This window comes from Porites lutea, chromosome 3 (assembly GCF_958299795.1).
Source record: "Porites lutea chromosome 3, jaPorLute2.1, whole genome shotgun sequence".
NCBI classification, from domain to species: domain Eukaryota; kingdom Metazoa; phylum Cnidaria; class Anthozoa; order Scleractinia; family Poritidae; genus Porites; species Porites lutea.
Window position 1 is genome coordinate 22,508,195 of NC_133203.1, and position 13,027 is coordinate 22,521,221.

A 13,027-nucleotide genomic window follows, 5' to 3' on the forward strand; every position below is an offset into this window, starting at 1 on the left:
TTTATTTCTCGTCTTGGCCTTTACTGTCTCAAGGTAAGTCAACTTTCATCCAAGCGAGTGAATCATACATCGTTCAAATCAAGCTTATACTGGAATATCTCAATTTTTCCTGCAACGTTTTCATCTACTGATGCTTTTTTCTTTTTTCCCAGATCTACCGCAGACGATGACTTGGCCCAGTTTGTCCGTACTGTCATGTCTCTGTTGAGAGAGCTGGAAACGGAGATGGATAACATTCGCTCCAACCAACGGAGAGCAGAACTTTATGCAAATCGGGTGTTGTGTGCTTTGCGGCATATTACCGACATTGTCCAACACATGTACCGGAGTGGTGGATTTCCTCATACAGAGGTACAAGAACTTGAAACGTTGCGAGAAAATTTAAGAGCAATTTATGGTCTTACTGTTCAGCTGCCTGTAATGCACAGCTACTTGTACAGACCGCCCGGGGAGACCAAGGTACGTCATCCCTTCAAAACAGCTATAATGTTTGCGGAGTGAGTTCAACAGCTGGACGCAGATTGCTGCCGACTTAGAGGTCTCTAGGCAAACTATTTATAACACGAGAAGGGAGCTTGGATTTTCTCTTGTCTTTGAGGGATACAGTAATATTCCTGGCACTGACTTGGACAATCTTGTCAGAGATGAACTAAATGCTTTCACAAATGTTATGGCAGGCCTCAGACAGAGGGGCATCTATGTTCAAAGGTGGAGGGTGCGAGAGGCCATAGTAAGAGTAGACCCCATCAACCGTGCAAATAGGTGAGGACACAGAATAGTTAGGAGACCTTACAGTGTCCCTCATCCAAACTTCCTGTGGCACATCGACAGTAATTTAAAATTACGTCATTGGCGGATGTGCATCCATGGCTGCATTGACGGATTTTCGAGATGTATAATTTACCTCGATGTTCACAACAACAATAGAGCAAGTACTGTCCTCACCTCGTTTCAGCAGTCAACACATGAATGGGGTGTCCCATTTCAAGTTCGAGCCGACAGCGGAGGAGAAAATATGGCTGTCAGAGATTTCATGGTCTGGTTTCGAGGCGAAAATCGGGGCAGTTTTTTGACAGGACCTAGCACATGGAACACCAAAATAGAACGCCTTTGGAGAGATGTTGTGGAAAGTGTTGTGACATCTTTGTTTTTGTTTATGGAGGCTAGACACATTTTGGACCCTACGTGTGAACGTGATAAGTTGGCCTTGGACTATGTCTTCCTTCCGAGAGTGCAGAGACTGTTAGACAGATTTACTCAACGCTTCAACTTTCATTCAGTCTCAACTGAACATAATGGAACACCCCGGCAACTGTGGGCCTCCGGGTGCCTCAGAAATTTCAACTCCCCAAATGCTGGTATACGTGATGTTCTGGACACTGACAATTCCATACCTGAGGATATGGACATGTATGGGCATGATCCTCATGCTCCACTCCCTGATCCTCAAGAAGATGAGGAAGGAGTGGTGATTGCAAACATAGACTTCGAACTATCAGAGGAGGCTAATGCTGCTTTAACACAGAACTTCACTCCCCTGGTGGAAGACAACAGCTATGGTATTGAAATATATTTACAAGTTCGGGAATTCATTGCAAGAATCATTCAAGAGGAACAATAGAGTACAAATGGTTTCTTGTCTCTTTTTTGAACTTAAACACTCTTTGTTTTTTTTAGTTATTGCTAGGTTAAAGTTCGCTTGTGATTGGCCCAAAAACCACACACTTTATAGACTGGCAATTACAAAACCATGTTTTTTCCAAAACATTTCTTACAGTCTCTTTAAATTTTCTGTAATCACTACGCAGTGGCGGATCCAGACCTTTGGATAAGGGGGGGGGGAGCATTAATCCAAACCCAGAGATAAGGGGGGAGGGCCAGCCTCAAACTAATTTTTTGGCCCTTCGGGCCTCATTTTGGTCTTAAAATAAGGGGGGGGGGCCGTGCCCCCTCGGGCCCCTCCCCTGGATCCGCCACTGCTACCTCTTTAATAGACCAGTGACAGTACGGTTTAAACAAGAACGTAGGATGACCCTTCTGTTAAGGTCACCCTAACTCCAACGTGAAACATTTCATGCTGAACTAACTTGGTCATGTGTGACCAGCCTCCTTATAACGTTCCAGATTGACACTTGAAGAATCTAACGATAACTTGATAAAGTGGACAAGAAAATAATGGCTTATAACTTCATTGTAAATACCAAATGCCTAGTATGTAATGTTCAGGCACCACTTGTTTAAAAGTTGGATAGCACTATCCACCGGAAAAATCACTATCCAACGCATGATTGTTAGGGAAACCAAATTGTGCTATCCAGTGGATAGTGATTTATCCAGTGGATAGCGTTATCCACCTTTTGAACAACTGGGGCCAGATTTTTATCTTTTCCCAACTTGTTACGTTTTCTGGTCACACGTAATGTAGCCTGGAGCCAGTTATAAGGGACTTCCACGTAAGTGTTTCAAAAGGCATTATAAGGGCCATGCATCTATGCCCTGGAATAGTCCAAGCGTAACCCTTTGTTGTTTTCTTAGTGCATTAAATATTGAATCAAAAAACGGAGAGTGGCATTGTCTTGGACTTCTTCCACACGAACTACTTCACTTAAGCAGAGGACATCATCCTTGAGGTTGATCAGTTCTTCTGTCCATGATTTTATTTTCTCTTTCCCTGATTTGGTTTTCCATGAAAACCTACAGAGAGAATATGCAATAACACTGTAAGTGTTTCATTCAAGATATGTACAGTCACATCCCGTTAATAATTAGTGGGCCACAGAAAGTGTCTGTATTGATGAAAAACTGTCCATAATAACAAGGCGTTCATATAACAGCTGTAGCTATCACCTGTAGACATCCGGGAAAAACGGGGCAGAATAAAAAAATATAACATAATCACATAAGTAAACAAAGTCGGCCGGAAATGTGGACCGGAAGTAAATTTGACTTCCAGTTGCTGTCGCCCCCTAGAAAACGTCTGGTGCTTAAGTTCCCTATTATTGTCCAGCAAGCAGAGTGTACCACAATCTAAAACTGTGTCTGCTGACTCCCCTTCTTCATACAGCACCCAGCCAGCAACCAGTTTATCTTTTCTCTGTAAAACAGGTTGGTAATGTACAATGAGGGACAAAAGTGTTGACACACTTCCGTAAAATGGCCCCTTTTTGCTTGGTGGATACACTTATCCCCTTCCCCTGTTTACCCCAACCCCTTCCCCCCAAAATCAATGTTGAATTTTGGACCCTCAAGTCTTTTTTTTACTTCAGACAACATTGATTCGGGGGGTCGGGGGATTTACAGTGTTTAAAAGGAATGAAATAATAAATGAATTAAATGTTTGTTAAAAGCACCCGTTTTAAACAAGTGTGTCAACTACTTTTGTCCCTGATTGTCTGAAATATGTATCTGTGTTTTCCGGCTAGATTTTTGACGCTGCTGAATTTTTGTGTGATGACGTTACTCTATGGGCCAAATTGTTTGTTTTTAAACATCAATTTATAGAGTTTCTTCCTGATTTGTTGTATACGAAGAGTAAAATGTGCTAAGCGTATGTCATTACTTAATCTTGTACTCCCGCGCGCGTTCCTGATACCCTGTCGGGTCGAGACGAAATGATTTGTGTTGTGATCAATGCCGTTGCTGCAGATGTAATGTTTTCACAAGTATTATCAATAGTGGAAAAAGGATGGAAACATTAAGGTACAATGAAAATTGTTCTGGTAAATGGTTAACTTAAGCGAATGAAGTACTGCAGAGTAACAGAGGGGACATGCGATATTTTTGACATTGACCTTTGCCATTAGTGAAAGCACGTGAACAATATACAGGTTATGAACCTCATAAATGATGGGCCAGCCGTTTGTGCTGTGCCCTATATATAGATGTGTTTTTTATTTTTTTGAGACCTTTTCTAACCTAACTGATCCAAACCATTAGCGTAGGTAGGCGTCAAGGTTAGGAATGTACTTTTGTAATGATTTTACATGACCCACTGCCATTTATTCAGTGGCATGATTGTTTATTGATGTTGGACGGACAACTATTTCATTTCCCAGCTCGTAAATCACATAATGCCAAAGAAATTGTTTTCAAAATAGACACACCAGTTTGTATTATCGCCAAAACAGCAATTACTTTGGCCCAGAAGTTCACCTGATGACAAGCAAAGCGGGATAACACGTGATCGATGACGGCCGTACGCTGAAAAATTTTCCTTTTTTCTGCGCTAATTCCTCACAAAAGGCAAAAGAAGATTCCCCTATGTAGAAAGTGCTTCGCAATACATATTCTTGGCGAGAAAAATTCCAGCGATGTGGTGCAAATAAGGAGTTTCAACGGTTAACCACGTGAATACATATCGACATTAAGAGGTCATAACAGACTAATGTTACTTTCTGTTTGCCGAAATGTGGTTAACCGTTGTAACACGAAGGAAGCAGTGTTTTCCTCAGTTTGAGCTGTCGTTTTCTTTGAGAGTCAAATACCAGTTCAAGTTTCGAAGCTTTCTTCTCATTTTCTCTGCCGACAATACACAAAAACACAGGGTTTCGCTTGAGAAATGCAGTCGAAATACACAGACATATGCGCTTATGTCACGCTATTTGCGTTGCGTTATCATGTCACACAGGGTGTCACGAGGTGGGATTGAAAGTAATTGTTTTCGTGTACACTTGCAATGTTTGCTACGCTGTCCTTAGTTTTTTATTGAATTGGCCATGAATTTACCTTCACTTTTCCGTAGTTTCGATATTGAACGCAGTGACGGCCGCTCCTTACTAACGCTCCATATTTCCGTGGCCGGCCAGTGACTATCCCCACTACGTGTCAATCCTTACCCTATCCGTGATTGTCTGGGCCTTAACAATAGGATAAAGTGAAGAACGAGAAATATCCACTTTATTAAAAATATTTTCAGTACGCACCCCCTTGAAATTCATCAAAAGTTGTACATGGGCGCGAGTTTCTAGCTTGTAAACCATATCGACGTTAATTCTGGATATCGCAGCCCTTTTATTATGTCATCGCGTAATTCGAATTGGCCCTATAATTCGGTCGTGAATAAGTCTATGTCACCCCCACCACTAATAACATAATTATGTCATTGATTCCTTTAATTTCAGTTAAAATCAGTGTTATACACGGCTCAACTTGCGTGCAGTAGCACAATTTTGCATTCCTACAATGAGGGACAAAAGTGTTGACACACTTCCGTAAAATGGCCCCTTTTTGCATGGTGGATATACTTATCCCCTTCCCCCCAAAATCAATGTTGAATTTTGGACCCTCAAGTCTTTTTTTTACTTCAGACAACATTGATTCGGGGGGTCGGGGGATTTACGGTGTTTAAAAAGAAAGAAATAATAAATGAATTAAATGTTTGTTAACTCTTTTCTGACGAAACCAAGGAAACTGGTACAAATATGTACCACCCCAGTCTGAGTGGTCAGCAGCATTTGTTTTGCTACGCATGCTCAATGAAATGCAAATCAGAAGACAACGTGTTTTCTGAGCTTCAAAACGCTTTTTGAATGATAAAAATCGGCCAGATATCGGCAAAATAATCCGATTTTTTCCCCAGCGACTTCAAGAGAATTTCGCGTGCGTTCTACACGTCATTTCGAAGCATTTTCAGGGTGTAACGACTGAGAGGTAAGTCGTATTTCTTCTATTTTGCATTAGTTTTAGAGGTGGGTTTTGTCGATCTTAGCGCTATTTCACTGTTTTTAGCAATAATTTACCTCAGTAATCAAGTTTTTCCCCCCCAAAAAATTTTTTGTCATCTGCACTTCATAACTGATGTTTACTGGTTTCAAAATTTTGATTTTCACTTTACTGGTTGGTGTTTTTGTCTTTTAATTTTTATTTTCACCACCTCTTTGATCACAGTTTCAACTATGAGTGACAGTGAGAGCTCTGATTCTGAAGAAGGATTGTCTGAAAATGAAGAGCTGGGCCTCGATGAAGAGATGGAAGATGATGGAACTGACTGGGAAGATGCATCCTCGGATGAAGATGATGATGAACCGCCTGCGAGAAGGGTTAGACAGGAGTGGAGTGAAGGGTATAACACTGCTGATCCTTATAAGCCTTCTGTTACATTCAACCCCAGAAGACCCCCTGGGCCTCAGTTACCTGACAGAACTAGGCAAGATGCTATGCTGCGGTTCAGCAAAGAGGAAGACTTTTTCAAATTATTTTTTCCGTCACCATTAGTTCAAAAACTCTGTGATTACACAAACACCTATGCTCAGGAACACATTGCTGATAATCCAAGCTATCAAAACAAAGACAAAGGCTGGGATTTGATATCTGTCCCTGAAATGTATGGTTTTATTGCCTGCTTGATTTTTATGGGCTTCGTGCAGTTACTTCGCCAAGAGTATTACTGGTCCTCTGCATCATTGTACAATGGCAACTGGGCTCGTTGTATGATTTCCTCCAGGGACAGGTTTAGGGCAATCATGGCATTTTTTAGATGCAATGATCATACAGCTATGGATAACGATGACAAACTCCGACAAGTAAGGTACTTGATTGAAAATGTCAAGCAGTCCTGTCAAGATTATTTCCAATGCAACAAGGAAGTTGCAGTTGATGAAAGAATGGTGCGATCGAAGCACAGATCTGGTATACGTCAATATAATAAAGACAAGCCTACAAAATGGGGTCTGAAACTATGGGTCCTGGCTGATTCAGATACGGGTTACACATATAATTTCAATGTGTATCTTGGAAAAACCAGAACAAGAACGTCACGAAAAGGGCTTGGCTATGATGTGGTCATAGAACTAACGGAGTGCTTGCGTCAACAAGGTTATCATGTATATACTGACAATTTCTACACCTCCCCTCCTCTTCTGAAGGACTTGAAACAAGAGGGACTTCTAGGTTGTGGTACAACTTCAGCAAAAAGGAAGCATTTTCCCAAAGAAATGACAACCAGTGGTGCATGGGCCAAAAAGGTGAACCGTGGAAAACAAAGGTGGCGACGGTTTGATGGGGATGTTCTCGGTATCCAGTGGAAAGACAACAAAGTTGTTAGTATGCTAAGCACTATCCATAAAGGTAGTGACAGTGTCTGGTGTAGACGGCGATGTTAGGATCCTCGCACAGGAAGGTTCTCTATCAAAGTCTTGAAACAGCCAAAAGCTATTCAAGATTATAACAGGAACATGAAAGGTGTTGACCAATCAGACCAGCTAATTGGATCTTACAGTGTGCTCAGAAAAGTGAAAAAGTATTGGAAAGTACTATTTTTTCACCTGATTGATGTTAGCATTGTAAATGCATTCGTACTTTGGAAAGCATATCGAAGTCAACACCCAGAAAGACCTGACCTAAAAAGACCGAAGGGATATGACCAACTGTCCTTCAGGGAAGCACTGGTGAGACAGCTAGTTGGAATTGAAGAAGGTGACCCAGTTCCTGTGAAGGGGAAGCAACCTAAATTACCAAAAAATGCCTGGAATGGAGCCTCTCACCTCCCAATTATCGAAAGCAGTTGTGGTAGATGTAAAGTGTGTTCCTCATCTGGTGTTCAGTCTCGCTCAAATGTGAAATGCGAAACATGTGATGTTGTTCTATGTCTGAATAAAGAGAGAAACTGCTTTTATTTGTATCACACCTTGAATTACCAAGGACAAAGATAGATGACTGAGTTTAGTAATGTATTCCGTAGCTCCTGTAAGTTGCTCATGAACATTTGCCGAGGCCATGGCAACGCTATACTGCTCTTCTATTGAAGGTTTTGGGAGACAGTGCTTATTACAATATGTATATATTGACATTTTTGTGACCAGTATGTTTTTAGAACTGGAATAACTGCCATCCTGTGTCAAAGAAATCAAAAGATTGCTAGTGTCTGTACACCTGTCTTATTGTCATGTCATTCACACTAAAAAAATTCGCCGTTTCAATTTGCTTGCTGACAAGCCCAGGGGACTCAGAGGCCTACAAAATAATTGTTTTTTCTGGCCAAATGATCAAAGAACCTTGTGAAAAAAAACAGTCTCCTTTCATGTACCTTTGGTCTATCATTTGACGGGTTTCAGTAAAAATTTTGCTTTTTTATGACAAAAAATGGAGTCTTTCTTTCACTTTCAGTCTCAGTAAAGACATTCTCACAAGTCATAACCTTTTTAAAAAACAACTGTATTGAACAGTACATTTACACAGCTTTAGAATGATATATAGCTTGATAGGATTAAATGGATAGTAAATTTTTTACGATTTTTTAAAAATTATCTCATTCGGCATCAACAAAATTTCTTAAATTCTGGCCGTCAGAAAAGAGTTAAAAGCACCCGTTTTAAACAAGTGTGTCAACTACTTTTGTCCCTGATTCTAGGTCATAAAAATAATTATCAAAAGTATATGCCATTTATGTCTGTAAAGTGAGGTGCAAATCAGTGAAACAGAGAAGTACAAATATGAGCATGTGAAGTTCATCATGTTGGCCAAATTTTTTCAGTGGCAGTAGTAAGTCAATTGATATTGAATTAATGTTGTACCTCAACAATGGTTCGATTGTCGTGGGAGGCCAAGTGCAACCAGATAGACAGACAATACATGGTTGCACAATACCACCAGGTCATGTGTGCGTCATGGTGACTACCACATATCCAAACCAAACAGCTTCTCTCATACTTGGGGATAAATCAGAAAATTCTTTGTTAGAAAGGGGGAAGTTTTTTTGCATTACCAAGAAAATTTCTTAAGACTGCAAAGCTTACCGGTAATCCTAAGAAGTCATTGATGTTAACACCATATGTTGAACATCATTACCAGCTTTAATTTCATGTTTACATCAATGTTCACACCTTCCCTGTTTTAGTTCGTTAAGATGATGTTTACAACATTTGAACAATCGCTTTCATACTCTGAGTTATCCCTGTCATACTCTAAGTATTCACCCAAGGTTGAAATTTATAACAGATTCTTTTTAAACCAGCATCAAAACATTCTTCTTGTTATCAGTAAATTGATGGTTAACCCCATCTGTTTCTAGCAAATGAAAAGAACATATGTTTTTCCAGTGTAAAACATATTGTAATCAACACTATGGTTGCTTGCTTCGAACTGCTTTTTCTATTGTTTTTATGAGCCCTCTCGGATGTAAGTCGTTCTGCTTATAGGCCCTCCTAAAACCCCTTATGGAGACCTGAAAACCCAGGGCTTATAGGCAGCAGTTAACAGTATATCTTAAGTTAAGAGCTTGGGCCTCTTTGACAACTGACAGGAAGGAGGGAATGTGGAAAAGTCAGCCACAAGATCATGTGCTTTGAACGTGTTTTATTTAAGAAAAAGACAGCACATCTCAATGGTCTATACTCATGCAGACCACAAACCCAATGTAAAAATGTCGGTGGGACCACGAGCCCCCGGTAATTGGTTTCACTGCAATTAAGTTTTAAAGATCTTGAGGTTATTTCTGTAGTCTATAAGAGTATAGACTATGGAAAATTGCATTGAATATTGTAAAAATTGGAACAAGCATCATTTTCATATTATATTGATTGCTCGACATCAAGTACCTTTTCAAAAATTAATATAGCATTGTTAAAGTTGTTTAATATTAACGTTTCTTAGGCAGGAATGTTGCCTTTATTTTTGGTCTTCCTATTTGTTCATATTGCCTAAACCTGGCATTGTAAACTGCAAAAGGCAGCAAATCCCTCCCGTTCTTGTATTGTTGAGATCTGATTCAAATTCAGGAAAAAAGTGCACTTTATTTTTTTTCCCATTTTACTTAATTTCAGAATATTGAACATCAAAATAACTCACTCAAGGGAAAACGAATTTTTTGTTGCAAAGTTTGTTACTTAAACGCAAAATGCAAAACAGGCAAAGAAACTTAAGGGACATGCATTCTTGCCCATTATTACACCCCTACAAACAAGAATGACCCCGCTCAAAAAAGAATTAGCCTTACTTAAAAGCATGATGATTTGTAAATGGTTTGTACTGAACTGTGTAGTTATGCAAAATCAAACTTAGAAGTAACTGAAACATACAAAAAAATTTTACATTGTATTTTCACCCTTCAGTTCTGGATTTCTTGGCTGTTAAAGGGGCATTTGAAGTATTTCTAAATAAAAAGTGGAAACAATATGCGTTTGCATGAAATTAATTGACTTAGAATTAATGATGCTTTAGGTTTGAAAGAAGATGCTCTGTTGAAGAGTTTTAAACTTTTCCATGTGCTCAGTAATACTGAAGGCAGAAGAACAACAGTTTCAAAACATAATGCCTATAATTGTTGGTCAAATCCTTGAAAAAATGCTGAAAACGTTTGTAAGTAATTTCCTGGTGAGAAATCACCGGATATATTTGTATTCGTTTATGCTTTAATCTATGCAAGATATTCGATGAAAAGTTTAAGATTGCAGTGATGATAAATAAAGGGAGTTCTTCATTTTTTTAGTGTGAAATCCAACAAATGTGACAGCGCTAATAAAGATAGCTCAACGCAGTCTTTAATGCAGACACTTCACTGTCTACATTAGTCACACTACTAAGAATGTAATAATATTATTACTATCATTTCAATAGCGCAAATTATTGTAGGAATTTGTAAAGTTATTGAACTTTTAAAGACATCAACATGGCGATGGAACTTCCCAACTCTAATTAGCAGATCAAGGTCATCACTCAACCAACCTTAACCAAGAACGTTGTATCATGCTAGCTAAAAGGTAGAAAGATGTGGCCTTTCGTGGGAGTACTGTGGAAAGGGTTGTTGTTTGCAGGAGGCTTGATACTCATCATTGCAATAATTACTTCTTTTTCCCATGAACTTTCATCCATAACATCAAATTCCTTTGCATTTTTATCCATACTGTCCACCTTTCTTTTTTTTTTGGCCATTTCCCAAAGCCCAAACAGTGCTGGCATGTAGTTCTGTCTCAAAACTTGAATAATAATCCTGCATTTTCAAAGAATGGACATTTTTTACATGATTATGCAAGTGGATTACTTCCTTCCCACTATTGGGAAAACAACACTTTACCCACACTCTTTGTGCTTGAGGTGAAGGGTATGGTTTTCTATCATTTGTTGCCCTTGTGGTCCCTTTGTGTGACCTTGCAAGGTGGTTGTTTAGGCGTTTTAACAGTTTTCCCATCTGTGGGCAACCAGGAATCCGATAAACACCTGCCTTTCCCTGTAAGAAAAAATGTCAGCGACAGTCATAAAGGAAATGTAAAGAAGATTATCGCACTTGAAAATGCAACTTATACAGTGGTGAAAAGTTGTGAAAAGCGCTAGCCTAAAAAAAGCAACAGGCTAATTGGTGGGATTTGAACCCTGACTTCTCATGTTCAGGATTAGTATAAGTTGCACGCCAAGTAAATAGACACAGTCAAAAGGTAACCTCTCCACTACCCTTATAACCCACTCTGTAACAAAATATGAAGTATCAAGAGTCACTAACTTTATTAAAAGGAACAAATTTAAGGGTGACACAGTCACAGTCAATGAATAACAGCTGTTAGAAATATTGACAGGAAAGAAATGAAAAGCTATAAAAAATAATTCAAATACTTACATTAGTTTTTCTTAAATATTATTTTTGTACATTAGTTATTTTATCACCTAAGAAAATCCAAGCCACTTACCGCCTGGCAGGATTTTTTCCATGGGTGGCAGGTGATAGGTGATAGGTGACGGGTGGTGGGTGACAGGTGGCGCGTGGCAGGTGACAGGTAAACTGCATGCGTTACTTATGAAGGCACAGAGTAGGAAAGTGTAAAGATGCACATACAAAAAATTCACTTTGAGTTCTGGATAAGGTTAGACACGTGCCCTGTGTATTACTTGACATTTCCCACTTTGATTTGAACATGTGGCATTGCCCACTTGTCTGGTATTGCAGTTACACTCAGAAATTCTGGAAAGATATTTATCAATGGATAACTCAAAACACCACCTTAAACAAATCCATTGCCTTCTCTCCTCTTATCTGCCTTGGACTAATTGATAAATATCTCTGATTTATTACTACATCACCTTTTCCTTATCGCCAAACGATATATTTACACATGTAAGTTAAATAAGTGCAACCCTGCGCGACAGGTTTATATACAAACCGTCGTGAACTCCATGGACATTGAAAAAGAGATTGCCTCTAATAATAACAATATGTCTTCCTTCAAAAACAAATGGAGCCCTCTTAAACTTTGCCCCTTGGACAAATAAACTTGCTGTTATTAAATAACTCCAAAAGTTCCAAAAGTTAAAAGTGAAGCAGAAGCAAATGCAAATGCAAAGCACCTTTTAGTTGGTAGGACAAACTCCCTATGTTTTTGTTGTATCATGTTTTATTTTGCAATTTTGCAAATAGTAGTCAAATTGTGAAACTTTTTTAGGCTCAATTAGTTGTAAATGCTGTACCATTGTATTTTTCCTTTCTCTCTTGTATGTTGTTTTTATTATCCCTTCATGTAAAGGTAAGTATTGTCATAAGAAGTGTTGTAACCAAATAAATGTTATTGAAAAAAAAAAGTAGATTTCTTACTTACATAGCATTAAAACGGATTATCTCATTTAACTTATAGGAGAACTTAGAGATGACCTCTGTAGGTGGCAAACACAAGCTTGTAGGCTTTGTCGACTTAGGAAAGGGTCACGAACTGACGAGGAGTCTGTCAGGTTTGTCTTATCAATAACTTACATGTCAGTTGCAACCTTTGAACAGCTAACGTTTTTGTGCCGCAAAAATTATACATACAGTCAAGTCTCTCTGAGATGGACACCATCGGGACTGGCCACAACTATCCGTCTTAGGTAGGTGTCCATCTTATAGAGGTGTCCGTTAAATACTATGACGTCAACATCTAAAACTAGATACAACCCTAACCCTAACCCTAACCCTAACCTCTTATTAGCATCCTCCACAGTCGAACTTGCCCTCAAAAATTGTTGGACAGATCTAAGACTTTTTTTGTTTTCATACTTTTAGCTGCTATTAGGTAGGGATATTCGTATGTATAATGTGTATAATCTACACGATTTAGATTTTTAATTTCTT